At 37.8% G+C, this 13,919-nt stretch overlaps 1 protein-coding gene across 5 annotated transcripts in view; it reads left to right on the top strand.

Moving 5' to 3' along the window:
* The window catches only part of THSD7B (thrombospondin type 1 domain containing 7B), an 873,835-nt gene that overhangs the window by 683,055 nt on the left and 176,861 nt on the right, over window positions 1-13,919 (top strand). The window lies entirely within an intron of this gene.

Here is a 13,919-nt window from a genome sequence, read left to right as displayed (position 1 = left end):
ACTGGTTTCTTCCCATCTTTGTGGATTTATCCACCTGTCGTCTGTGTAGTTGCTGACTTTTCGATTGGGTCTCTGAGTGGACACCCAGATTGTTGATGATGAAGTATTTCTGTTACTTGGTTTTCCTTCTACCAGTATAGCCCCTTCACTGTACAACTGCTGAGGTCCATTCCAGGCCCTGTTTGTCTGGGGTGCACCTATAGCAGCTGCGGAACAGCGAGGGATGCTACCAGTTTCTTTTTCTGCTATGTTTGTCCCAGAATGATGCCTGCCAAATGTCAGTCTTTTGGATATAGAGGGGTCAGGGAGCTGCTTGAGGAGACAGTCTGTACTTTGTAGGAGCTCAAGTGCTGAGCTGCGAGCTCTGTTGTTCATTCAGGGCTGTTAGGCTGCTATGTTTAATTCTGCTGCAACATAACTCATAAAAAAAAAAACCCTTTTTTTCTCAGATGCTCTCTCTGGGGGGGGGTGTTGGGGCTTTCCTTGTGAGTGTCCACCTCTCTGTCCTGCCCAGCTAGGAGGCAGTCTAGTGACTATTTGCCTGCCGAGGCTCCGCCCTGCTGCTGTGAGGTTCACCCTGTTGCTGCAGGCTCTGCCCTTCTGCTGCGGTCTCCGCCCTGTTGCCATGGGCTATGCCCTGCGGCGGAGTCTCTCTGTTGTACCGGGTTGCCTTAGCAACGGCAGGCTGCATCAGCAATGGGCGTGTACCTCAGTGGGGGTTGATTGCCTCGGTAATGGCGGACGCCCCTCCCCCATGGAGCTGCACTTTAAGAAAACCTCCTCACCAGGAGCATTTGGAATCGCCATTTTGTTTGTCGCACTGCGCTACCCCAAACACTGTGTCCCTGGGATTTCCTGGGCTGGCTCACTGTCCAAGTCCCGTTCAGTCTCAAGTTCAGCCCTCTCAGGTCTCAGTTTTCTGGTTCAACAGGGCACCCGTAACAGTGCGCTTTTGTATGGAGTGCTGTGGAGCGCCTCTGCGCTCCGGTGCAGGCCGCAGCCTCACCGGCTGCCGGCTACACCAGCCAAGACATCTGCCTGGCGTCCCGCGTCTCTTTTATACCTGGGAATTTCCCCGTTCTGTGGGCAACTAAGATCCGTCTGGATATGCGTCCCCGACTCACCCTCTTTGCTCATCCAGTGAGAGCTTCAATCCTGGGTTGTTCTCACAGAGCCATCTTGAGTGCTCTCGTTACTGTACTTTTGCACTTTCTTAATGATTATTAATGCTTAGTATTTTTTCATTTACCTGTAAGCCATTTATATGTCTCTTTTAATACATGTTTATTCATGTTCTTTGCATGATTTTTAATGTGACTTTTTTTCTGTTGAGTTAAGTTCCTTATATATACTGGATATTATTATTGCACCCTATTGAATAAATAGTTTGCGAATTTTTTTTCTCATTCTGCAGTTTGTCTCTTCATTCTGTTGATTGTTTTCTTTGTGGAACTTTTTAGCATAATAATGTACTTCTGTTTGTTTATTTATTTTCTTTTTGCCTGTGCTTTTGAGGTGTTACCCATAAAATCTTTGCCTAGGCCTAGTCCTGAAGTGCTTTCCATATGCTTCTTATAATGGTTTTATAGTTTTTGGTTTTATTTCCAAGTCTTTAATCCATCTCAAATTGATTTTTATATGTGGTAAGAGATAGGGGTCTAAATTCATTTTTCTGCATATAAATATCTAGTTTTCCCAGTAATATTTATTGAAAAGGGTATCCTTTCCCCAGTGTATGTTCTTCGTGCTTTTATAGAAATGCATCTTTATTCACTGTCAATAAATACATCTTGATTCACTGTAACCTCCACCTCCTGGATTCAAGCGATTCTCCTGCCTCAGCCTCCTGAGTAGCTCAGATTACAGGTGAGTGCCACCATGCTGGGCTAATTTCTGTATTTTTAGTAGAGATGAGTTTTTGTCATGTTGGCCAGGCTGGTCTTAAACTTCTGACCTCAGTTGATCTGCCCACCTCATCCTCCCAAAAGGCTGGGATTATAGGCATGAGCCACCACACCAGGCTATGATTAGTACTTTTATTCCACTGTGGTATGGGAAGATACTGGATATGATCTTGATTTTTAAAAAGTTTTTTTGTATTTGTTTAGTGTTCTAGCATATGGTCTATCCTAGAGACCATTCCATGTGCTGATGAGAATAATGTATATCCTATAGGTGTCGGATGAAATGTTCTGTATGTCTGTTAAGTCTATTTGTTTCTAAACTTTAGTTTATATGCAATGTTTCTTTGTTAGTTTTCTGTTTAGATGATCTCTCTAATACTGAGAGTGGGTGTTGACATATCCAGCTATTATCATATTGCAGTCAGTCTCTTCCTCTAGGTCTAATGTTTGCTTTATAAAACATTGGTCCTCTGGTGTTGAAGGCATATATGTTTAGAATTATTATATTTTCTCACTGAATTGATTCTTTTACCTTTGTATATGACTTTTTCCTTTCTTCTTCTTGATTTTAATTTAAAATCCATGTTATCTGATGTAAGGATAGCTGCTCATCTCTGGTTTCTGTTGGCATATAGCATCTTTTTCTATTCCTTTACTTTAAGATACTATATGAATCGTTACAGGCAACATAAATTTCATGTAGGCAGCATATAATTAAGTCATGTTCTTTTATCCTTTTAGCCAGCCTATGTCTTTTAAGTGTAAAGTTTAATTTATTTACATTTGTTATTATTATTTATGTTTGATTATTATTTATATATTTATTCCTTTTATTTTATTAATTGATTTCTGGTGGTTTGGTTTAGTCTTTGTTTTTTCTGTCTTATTGTTTATCATTGCAGTTTGGTGGGTTTTTATAGTGGTAACATTTGAGTTCTTTATCTTTCTCATTTATGTATTTGCTTTACCAGTGGGTTTTATACTGTTGTGTGTCTGCATTATGGTAGATACCATCTTTTCACTTCTAGGTGTAGGACTCCCTTAAGCAGTTTTGGTACAGCTGATCTAATTGTGATGAATTTCCTCAGTTTTGCTTGTCTAGGAAAGACTTCTTTTTAATCCTTCATTTACAAAGGATAACTTTGCTGAATATAAAACTCTTGACTGGTAGTCCCCCCCCTCCTTTATCATTTTGAATATATTGTCTCATTCTTTCTTACCCTTACTCTTATATTCTGTTGAGGAATATACTGTTAGTCTAATGGAGATTCCTTTATAAGTAACTACATGCTGTTCTCTTGCTTTCTGTAGAATTCTCTTTTTCTTTGATATTTGAGACTGTGACTATAATGAGCCATGATGAAGACCTTTTTAAATTGTATCTATTTAAGTATCTCTAAGATTCCTGTATCTGGATGTCTAAATATCTTCCTAGACTTAGGAAGTTTTCATCTATGATTTTATTGAATAGGTTTTCTATTTTTTTGTTTACTTTTCATTGGCTAAAACACCAAAAATTCTGTGGTGTCCCATATATCATGTAGGCTCTATTCATTCTTTTTTCTTTATTTTCATCTGACTGGGTTATTTCAAAAGACCTGTCTTAAAGTTCTGACATTCTTCTGTTTGATTGAGTATGTTGTTGAAGATCTCAGATGTATTTTGCATTTCATTGAATTCTTTAGTTTGAAAATTTCTGTTTGGTTCTTTTTTGTTTTGCATAACTTTGGTAAATTTCTCATTCAGTTGTTTTTCCGAATTTCTTGTGTTGCTTATCTCAGTTGTCTTATAGCTAATTGAATTTCTTTAATGTCATTATTTTGGATTCTTTTTCAAAAATTTTAGAATTTTTATTATCATTGGAGTCTCTTGCTGAAAAACTTTGTGTTCCTTGGAGGTGTCATATTCTCTTTTTTCATGTTTCTTGTGTCCTTACATTGATATCTGTGTATGTGTTGTAACAGTCACTTCTTCCAATTTTTTAAATTTTCTTTAACAGGGGAGGACATTTTCCTGAAGTTGTATCTCTGGTGTTAGGCACTTTGTCTTTGATCCTGGGTGCATAATATAGTTTTCACATGATTTCTTTCACTGTAAATAGTGTCAGTAGAGTGGCTTATGTTGGTTGTTAGTGGAATCTGTTGTAAAAATTTGCTGGTGACGGCAATGTCAGGTAGGCTAACCCTTGGACCCTAGTGGTGGCAGTGGTGCCTGTTTGTCCCAGGGAAGCATATGGATATGCTGGCACTGGTGTTGGAAAGTCCAGACAGGCTTCTTTGGGTCTCCAGGCAACTTGTTCAAATGCTGGGGATGGCAGCAGTGGGTTTAGTACATAGATAGGTTTTTGGGCTCCTGAGAAGTGGGCATGGCACATGCAATGGTAGTACAGTGGCAGGACCATCCTATCTCCCAAGTGGTCTGCACCAGTGTTAGTGATGGCTGCAATGGGCTAGGAAGGCCAGTCTCCAGGCCCACAGGTGGTGTGTGCAGGTGGATGCCTGCTCTGATGGTAGTGGAATGTGGGGCAGGCCCACTGTTAGGCCATCAGGAGGAGTGCTCAAGTGTCAATGGTGGTAGACTTGTGCCACATAATTCCCAGGTTCCCAGATAGCATGCTTGACTCCTATGGAGGTAGGTTTGGTGGGCCTGTCCTCTGACTTCCCAGTGGTGCATGCAGGTGCTGGCTGTGGTAGGCAGGAGTGGAGTAACCTTCAGGTTCCTGTCAGAATGCTCAGGTTGGAACAGCAGCAGTTGCCAGAGAAAGTGGGATTCCTTTCACTGGGAGCAGCTTTAGGCAGGCCTCTTGTGACTACATGTTTTGACCCCAGTTGGTGACTGCAAGCAGGTAGCCTTTTCTCAGTACACTTGTAAAAGCACAGAAGCTCAGCTTCTCTGGGGGTAGTGGGGGTTGCTGCCAATGGTTCATGTTTTTGCCCTGGCAGCAGCATCTAGAAATGGCTGCAGGCAGGGAATATCAGTGGGACTTCAGGGATATAAAGATGCAGGGGCTGTGGCAGTAGCTAGTAGTCTGATGAGGATTGGGGCTTCAAACTGGTGCTATGTTGTAGCTGCTTAGGATTCAGAGTTTTGGAGGACTCAGCATGAGTTCTCTCTGTAACATGCTGGTGCATAATCTCCAAGCAGATCTTTGTTAGTCTCAGGGTCCATGGAGATCAGGAGGTTTCCCATGGCTAGGATTGCAGGGGTTCACAGTGGGAATGTGGACTGCTTGTATCTTTCATTTACCCTTTTCCTGAAATGGGAAACCTCTCCAGGCACCCAAAAAAGTTTGGTTGAGCAGGCTGCCTCACTTCTCTCTTATTCCTTGCCTTGGGTGTTTTCTGTCACTTCTCTCTTGAATTCCTGTCTTCTCTCTTAGGCGAGGTTTTTAAAGTGTGATTACTCACTATTTTGGCTCTTCTTTGTAGAGGGGTGAATACTAGATGCCTCTAGGCAGTCATCTTGAAACCCCACTTGTAAAAAGTCCCCTTCATCATTTGGGATAAGAACATGGTATTAGACTACTGTTACTGATTATAGAAATAATACATTCAGTATATGCTTTTATCGGAATTTTAAATCATGGCTATTATTTTAATATTTATAAAATGTTTGTGACCAAGTTATAAAGTTTTGAAAAATTCATTTTGATTTATAGTGCATTATGATAATTTGAAATGCCAGTATAAGACAACTATCAAAGTACCCATATAGGCCTCATCAAATTCTATAATTTAATAAAAAACTAGCTGTATTAGATTATTATATTAAATTTGCATATAGAATGTTCCATATTTTTGGCAATTACATTGAAGTTCTATCTTTATTGAGAAAAGATGAGATTTTTCACTTTTGATTAAGCTAAATTGCATGTTTCAAGAACCTTCCAATTAATTATAACTTAAATAGAGATTTTTCATTAGTGTTTGGAAGAGGCTAAATTTAAGTGCATTAATAAATTAACAGGATTAAAATTTTACCCTAGTGATGGGCTACTGGAATTCTCTAGACTTTTTAAAAAGACAACCTTGTAAATCTTTGAAATTGAATCACAATTTTAAAGTAATTTCTCCCAGAAGTACTTAGTGCTATTTACTTCTGCTATATTTGCATCTGCTCCCAAATTCTTGTTGAAACTTAATTCTCAATGCAACAATATTAAGAGACAAGGCCTCTTACAAGGTCATTAGATTTTTATAAAATGTGTTGGGGTGGGGGTGAGTTTACCCTTTTGTCTTTTCTGCCATGTGAGGATATAACATTTGTTCCCTCTGGAGAAAACAACTTTTAGGCTGCCATCTTGGAAGCAGAGAATAACCTTTATCAGACAGTAGACCTTCCAGTACCTTGATCTTGGACTTTTGAGCCTCCAGAAAAGTGAGAAATACATTTCTATTTTTTAAATTGGCCAGTCTTAGGTATTTTGTTATAATAGTACAAAAAACTAAGACCTATGCATACAACTCTTAGTTAAGGCATACACATACAAATCTTAGTTAACTGTCAAAATACTGAAATACCATGACTGTTGCAGCTTCTACAGAAATACAAGATTTTCATGTTTTAGTTTTATATCTATGACAGTTGTAAAATTCTGTCTGGGCATTAGATAAAATTATTAGCTAGACAGTTTCCAGATTGAATTATTATGGATAACATCTTCTCTAAGATTACTTTTAGAAAGTTGTCATCTGATGTTACATTAGAAATAACCCTGGAATCAGGGTGAGCAAGCTGCTTCTACAAGGTACCCATAGAAAATATTTTAGGTTTTGCAGGCCCCATGATCTTTGTCATGATTACTTAGCTCTGTTCTTGTTTACAAAAGCAGCTATGAACAATAAAGAAATGAATACACATGGCTGTATTCTAATAAAACATTATTTATAAAAACAATCATTAGACTGAATTTTACCTGTGGGATATAGTTTGCCAACCCACATCCCACTCCCCAAAAAGATATTAAACATCAGAGAATAAACATAATAGCAGATCCTACTAGCAGCTTCACATATCCAAGAAGTCTCAGGAAAGATGCTTATAATTTTAAATGGTGTCCCCTTGGGCTATTGGAAATAACATTCTATAAGAGTTTAGCCATAGGTTAATTTCAAGTGCATAAAACTGTTGACTATTCTAATTGTTAGTAAAGGCCAACTTTTCAAATATATTTTGCATGTTCACCAAGAAACTAAATCTACATTCTAAGAATAAAGGGAATCGCACAAATCCTCATGTTCAAATAATTTCTGGAAACACAGGATTAAACAAAATTAAATTTGTTTATTTACTGTAGAACTTTATAAAACTTCTAATATAGCTATGTGCCCCATGAGTCTCCAAGGGTGCTGCAAAGTGAATATGGTATAGCATATTTTGTTTCCTAAACTTACTTAATCATAAAACCCCTACTGAAATAGTAATCACAGAAAGTACATGAAACATAGTTTGAAAAATGCTTGCATAGGTATCCCTGGGCTTGAGTATGCCTGACAGCATTCTTTAAATATGACTGGCAATCTGGCAATAACTTTCCCAGTTTGAGAGGCTCAGTAGCCACCTAAAGAAAACTGTTTTTCCTTTTAGCTATCACTTAGGGTTTATTGTTATTATTGCTTTTCTTTTTTTAGTGTGTACTCATTAGAACCACTTTTTCTACCCTGATTGTGTTCCAACTTCTCACCTTGTTCCAGAGTGAAGAAAAGGACAGACAAGGGTGAGAGGAAAGACAGGAAGTGGGTGGGAGATCCAGATGCCCAATGCAGTATAGGATCTCTGAAATGCAGATGAATTGTTCTTCAACCGCTGGGATAGAAAACATGGCAAGGTGCTCTGACTCTTAGGAAAAAGCTTAATAAGAGGAAAAGAGCGGCCGGGCGCGGTGGCTCAAGCCTGTAATCCCAGCACTTTGGGAGGCCGAGGCGGGTGGATCACGAGGTCAGGAGATTGAGACCATCCTGGTCACCATGGTGAAACCCCATCTCTACTAAAAAGTATACAAAAAATTAGCTGGGCATGGTGGCGCATGCCTGTAATCCCAGCTACTCAGGAGGCTGAGGCAGGAGAATTGCCTGAACCCAGGAGGCGGAGGTTGCTGTGAGCGGAGATCGCGCCATTGCACTCCAGCCTGGGTAACAAGCACGAAACTCCGTCTCAAAAAAAAAAAAAAAAAAAAGGAAAAGAGTGAGACATTAGTAAGTAATAGAAGTCATGACTAAAAGCTGTGAGGGATGTTCTTTCTCACTTGGGACTGAGATGTATTCTCAGTAGGATGCCTTGGGACCTACAGCTCCTCTTTCCTTGGTTCTCTGCTTCCCTTAACTGCCATATATTCTGGTGTTCTGGTGACTCTCCCACTCGAGGGAATTATAGTATTAAGAGTTCATAGTAATGAGCAGAATGTTCTACCTGCATTATCTGTTTTAATTCTTGTTTATCCTATGAGGAATGTGCTACTATCATGCTTTTTTATACATGAAGAAAGTAATTTCTCAGGGAAGTTTAAGTAATTACTGAAAGTTGCATAACTAATAAGTCATGGATCTAGGACTAAAACCCAAAGGAGCTTGTCTCCGGAGTCTTAGGTAATACCTCTTAATAATGATTCAGTGCATGAAGGTGCAGAAGCTACTAATTCCACATGGAATGTTTATTAATTGAAGATGCTAGGCCCTGTGCCAGAAGCAATGGTTTCAGAAGTTAAAATGGTTTAACTCTTACCCTGAAGCCACTTACACAGCACCTGCTTCATTGAACTCTATTATTGTCTATTTATTTTATTTCTTTGTAGATGAATTTTTAAAGCACTGAGGTGGGGACAATTAATTTTAGTCAATAAAGTTAGGGATGGTTTTATAAAAGTAATAGTGGAGCTCAGCCTTTAGGATGATTCTAACAAGTAGAAAATAGAGAAGAGGCCTTCTAGGCAGGAGAGAGCACAAAGAGCCAGAAGCCCTTGCTGGTGGCAGGAAGCAGTGTGTTTTCAGGTATGACTGGCTATGACCTGAGGAATCATTTCAGAGACAGAATTTACAGGCTGTGTCAATGGATAGAAACTTCAGCAGGGAGAGCTAAAGAAGAATCATTTTTCAAGCCTGGATGGCTGGTGGGATGCTAACACCATTAATGGACAGAGAACACCTTGAGGGCTGGACATGATGCGATTAGTTCCAGACATGCTTGGTTTGAGTTTTCTTAAGGTGTTTAGCTGCAGATTTCTAATTAATACTTGAATATTTAGATGTAAAGCCTAGTGAAATGTTCAATGCCAGCCAGACTGTATTGGAACTAAAAAGGTGAACTATCTCAACTAATATTAGTTTTTATAATACATCAGAAGTAACTTATTTCAAATACTTAAAGCATATTGTGAAGTAAATACTATTTAGTTAACTATTAAGGTATTCATATGTGTATGCACACACATGTATACCAATATACACATTATATTTATATACCTATATATACTTAAAACCAATGCATATATGTTATGTGTAATATATATTACATGTATTATACTTTGAAGAATATATGCATCTTTTATGAGAAAAAGCACTTTGAGTTTCAACCCATTGATATAGAAGCAGGTTTTCTTAATCTTTAAGATTGGTCCTACCTATAAGTTTGTCAACTGCTTACAATAAAAAATATACAATTTTCAATAAATGAAGATGAAATTAGAAGTAGAGGTTCTAGTGACCCAAAAGGTGATGTTTTCACAATTTTCTTCCCTCCCTTTCTCTCCCTTCCACGTATGTGCATGTATACAACACAGTGTAATCAAAATCACCAATCTTCTGAAATGAAGAAGCTATGGCATCTTCTATAAATTTTTGGAGAATGAACCAATCACTTGTATCTTGCCTAAGAGAAGAATTGCAAGTCAGTCCAAGATTGAATTTGAAATTACCAAATGTTAGAGGAGAAAGAACTTTGTTCTTTAGGTAGTCCTGCCTATCCTGCAGGATGAGCCACAGAGGGAGTATTTGACTTTCCCAGCATGATGGGGGCAAATCTACGACTAATATGAAGTCTCCAAGATCCCCACTGCTGCATACATTCTGGCCACATCAGTTCTCATATTTTAGTGATAAAGTTGAAATTTCATCCATGCCAATATCATTTTCTATGCCTGTTAATTTTCTATACTTGTCGACTAAAAGAAGAACTTAACATTTTTTTCTCAGTTGTCTGTTACACTAACAAATAAAAATGACATAGCATTGGGAGGCTGAGGCGGGTGGATCATGAGGTCGAGAGATCAAGACCATCCTGGTCAACATGGTGAAACCCCGTCTCTACTCAAAATACAAAAAAATTAACTGAGCACAGTGGCAAGTGCCTGTAATCCCAGCTACTCCGAAGGCTGAGGCAGGAGAATTGCCTGAACCCAGGAGGCGGAGGTTGCAGTGAGCCGAGATTGCGCCATTGCACTCCAGCCTGGGTAACAAGAGCGAAACTCCGTCTCAAAAAAAAAAAAAAAAAAAAGAAATGACATAGCAATGGACAATTTGGCCTATTGTCTCCCGTTCTTAAGAAAATGTTAGCCTACCCAATTTATAACACATAAAATAGAGTTAATTAAGTTTTCTTTCTTTGACGTTTGCCAATTTAGTCTTATTGACCATACATTGTTTTGGTTTGGGTTTTAGTTTCAAAAATTGCATTCATTGAATTAAAATAAAATCCATAGCTGCAAGTTTCTTACAGTAGTCTTTAAAACCACTGTTGAGTTACTCTATAGAGGATGTGACCCAGATTAATTATAATTTGAAAGATTAAAAACAGAAAATCCTGGATCAGGACCCAGCATCATTCCTAACGCACACACACGCAAATACACATTCTAAATAAATCCTCATTATGGAATGTTTTTATATTTTGTTGGACTGAAATCACTGACCATATTTTAAAGCACTGGTAGTTTGAAGAAAAAACCTCTCCTTACTTGACTGTCTTTTTTTCCCCATCTCTGCATGAATATCAGATTGTGAAGTCCACGGAACAATATTCTCTTTTGTCTATGTGATATCGCATAGAGAAAACACCTGAGCAACTCAAGAACAATAGATATTCATTAGAAAAATCCATCAGAGAAATCAATGGTAATTTGAGTTTCATGAGGACAAGCACAAATACATTGAACATACTGTATGATCAGAGTAATCACCAAACTAGCAGGGATGATGACATAAACTGTGTTAAAGTGAGTATGGCTAAGACATGGGTGTTTCCTAACCATTATCAATTGGCCCCTAGAATTCATTCACATGCAAAGGATACCCATTAAGTCTCAAGTAAGAGCAAGTGACTTTTGGTCATGCTAGGCAAGACAGTGACTTTTCAGAACTTTCTTTTTGATGGTATAGAATCCAATGTGAAAATGTTAATTATGTTTTTACATTGATGACGCTTCCCTGTTTGAATACACAAAGACCATATTTTTAAAAAATCGATTGCTAATGCTGTTAGAAGGTAAGGTAAATTAAATATTTTCATAGGGCACAGCTGGAGCTTTAAAAATTACTTTTGTCTTTTTCTGATTACGCCTTATATTTTAAGGCAGTTTTAGGTTCACAGCAAAATTGAGCAGAAGGTACAGAGATTTCCCATTTAGCCTCAGCCCCTACACATATATCATGGACTACCCTACTGTCAACCTCCCCCATTAGAGTGCTACAATTTTTACAGTTGGTGAAACTACATTGACACATATTATCAGACAAAATATATAGTTTTCATTAGGGTTTATTCTTGGTATTACTTGTTTATTGTTGCCACTCAGAAATGCCAGCCGAGGCATTGTTGTTGAGAAAGTGACAACTTTGCTAATCCTGTATATGAAAGTTTATCCTACCAGGGTCTGAGGATCCTGGGGATAATGGATATAGACCAGAAAGCCCATAAGTTGTCTAAAAAAATTTGCATGTATACATTAATGAGTATGTTTTAATTACAAAGACAGTTGTTAGAAAAATAACAAATTTAAGCATATTCTGGATTATCTAAATAACCAGTTTTTATCCCAACATGGTTTTACAAAACCTTTATTTACATTTTTTTTGGTCACCTTAATAACAAATAATCACTTGAAGGTTTACTTTAAAATCTGCGTATGAGTTCCCTAGACTAATGGAAGTTTATAGAGTTATTCATGTGTCCTCATATTTTTAGGTTAGAGACACATTGACCCAAGGTTGAGTAATTTCCATGTGCATAATAACACTGTGTAATGAAACTATAACCTCTTAACCAAAGATTAGTTTTTTCAGTTAACCCTTGAAGGAAACACTTCTCCCTAACATACACACAGCTGTGTATATATAAAAGAAATAGTGCCTTTTTTCCCCTTAGCTAGATTTGAAATGAGGGAAAGGTGAAGAGCTATAAAAAAAAATATTTCTGAATTGATCATGGAAAAGACTATTAGGAATTGTAGTTGTGGCCAACGTTTTTTATAGTACTATTACTATGTTTTTGAAAGTACTATTACTGTTTCTGAATTTGCCCATTAATCTGGGTTTATGTAACACAGACTAGAAAAAATGTATATAATCAAGTCAAGTGCTCAGTTGCATTTACATGATACCAAGCAATGTAGTTAACTTTTACCCCTCTCATCTCAATATTTTTAACTAAACGGACTAGTATTCTGTCATCATGCCGAGACAGGTTTAGATGTGAGGTTGGCCCAAAGGCTGAGCTGTTGACAAGTGTCTTCATCCCAGGCTGCTAGAAGCTAGTGTGCTATGTTGGCCACAGCTTTGAAGACCTGTTTCATGCTACACAGGCTGAAATCATTCCAGTTCCTTTAAGAAGATGTATGCCTTCTCTACTATTAGTGTTAATTGAAAGAAAGTTAAACCATTTAAGAGGACAAACAGGGAAAAAAATTCTAGAAAGAAATGAATTAAATTGTTCCCAATTTAGTATATAGCTCCATCAGTTTCTAGATTGTGTCTAGTATTCAATATGCCATGATTATCTTCTGATTTTATTAAACTGTCAGTGATGTGTTTGATCTTTGAAAAATCTAGAGGAATTCTTTCTCTTATTTTTTTTCCTTGAAGAATACTACTTCTAATCTGGTTTTGGTTTGAGCTGATCTTTGCATCTCAACAATGAAGACAAGAGCAATTTCTTGAGCTCTATTTTCAACTAAATTCATTCTTTACAGTTTTACATTTAACCCTGAACTCCTTTTCCGCTTCTCTAAGCTACAGTACTGAAACTCCATTTGCCTACTTTCAGAACAAGTTCCAACCCCAGTTAGGGAAAGCTGGCTTATAACCATTTTATAACTGCAAAATGACAAATTTAAGTTTTGAAACTCCTTTTTCTTTCCATCTTTTACCTATTTTCCCGATTCACCATCCCTACCCACTTATTATCAAATCTATTCATGTGCCTTCTAGGAGTCTCTTACCATGCCTCTCCTAATTAGGCTTATCAACCTTCACGCCCCCACTTTTGCATCAACTAAACCAACTCTAGAAAAGAAGTCATTTCAATTGAAACAAGTTGTACTGTGGTATAAGTGGGTAGGTAGTTGGTAGATGTAGTATTCTCATCTGCCCAGGATAATTTGCCTTGCCAAAGAAACATGTCTAATTCAAGGTTATAAAGAGAAGTTAGATGGGTTTAATGAAAAGAGCTTGAGCTTTAGAATCAAGAAGACTTGTGTAGACATTCTGGGCCCCATTTATTCCTCCTCTATAAAAAGGTATAAGACAATGGTTACTTTTTAGAAATTCTGTGATGATTGAATTAGATGATTTATCTAAAGCACCACATACAGTATTTGAGATAAATTATCAGTTAATAAATAACACAAAAACTTAGCACTTAAAACATGATACAATTTCAGGTACTATGGCAATAAACCAAGAAAAGTATTTTTGGGCTGGGCATGGTGGCTCACACCTGAAATCCCAGCCCTTTGGGAGGCCAATGCAGTGGATCACCTGAGGTCAGGGGCTTGAGACCAGTCTGGCCAACATGGTGAAACCCTGCCTC

Source organism: Callithrix jacchus, chromosome 6 (assembly GCF_049354715.1).
Source record: "Callithrix jacchus isolate 240 chromosome 6, calJac240_pri, whole genome shotgun sequence".
NCBI lineage: Eukaryota > Metazoa > Chordata > Mammalia > Primates > Cebidae > Callithrix > Callithrix jacchus.
This window is presented reverse-complemented; position numbering and strand designations above follow the sequence as displayed.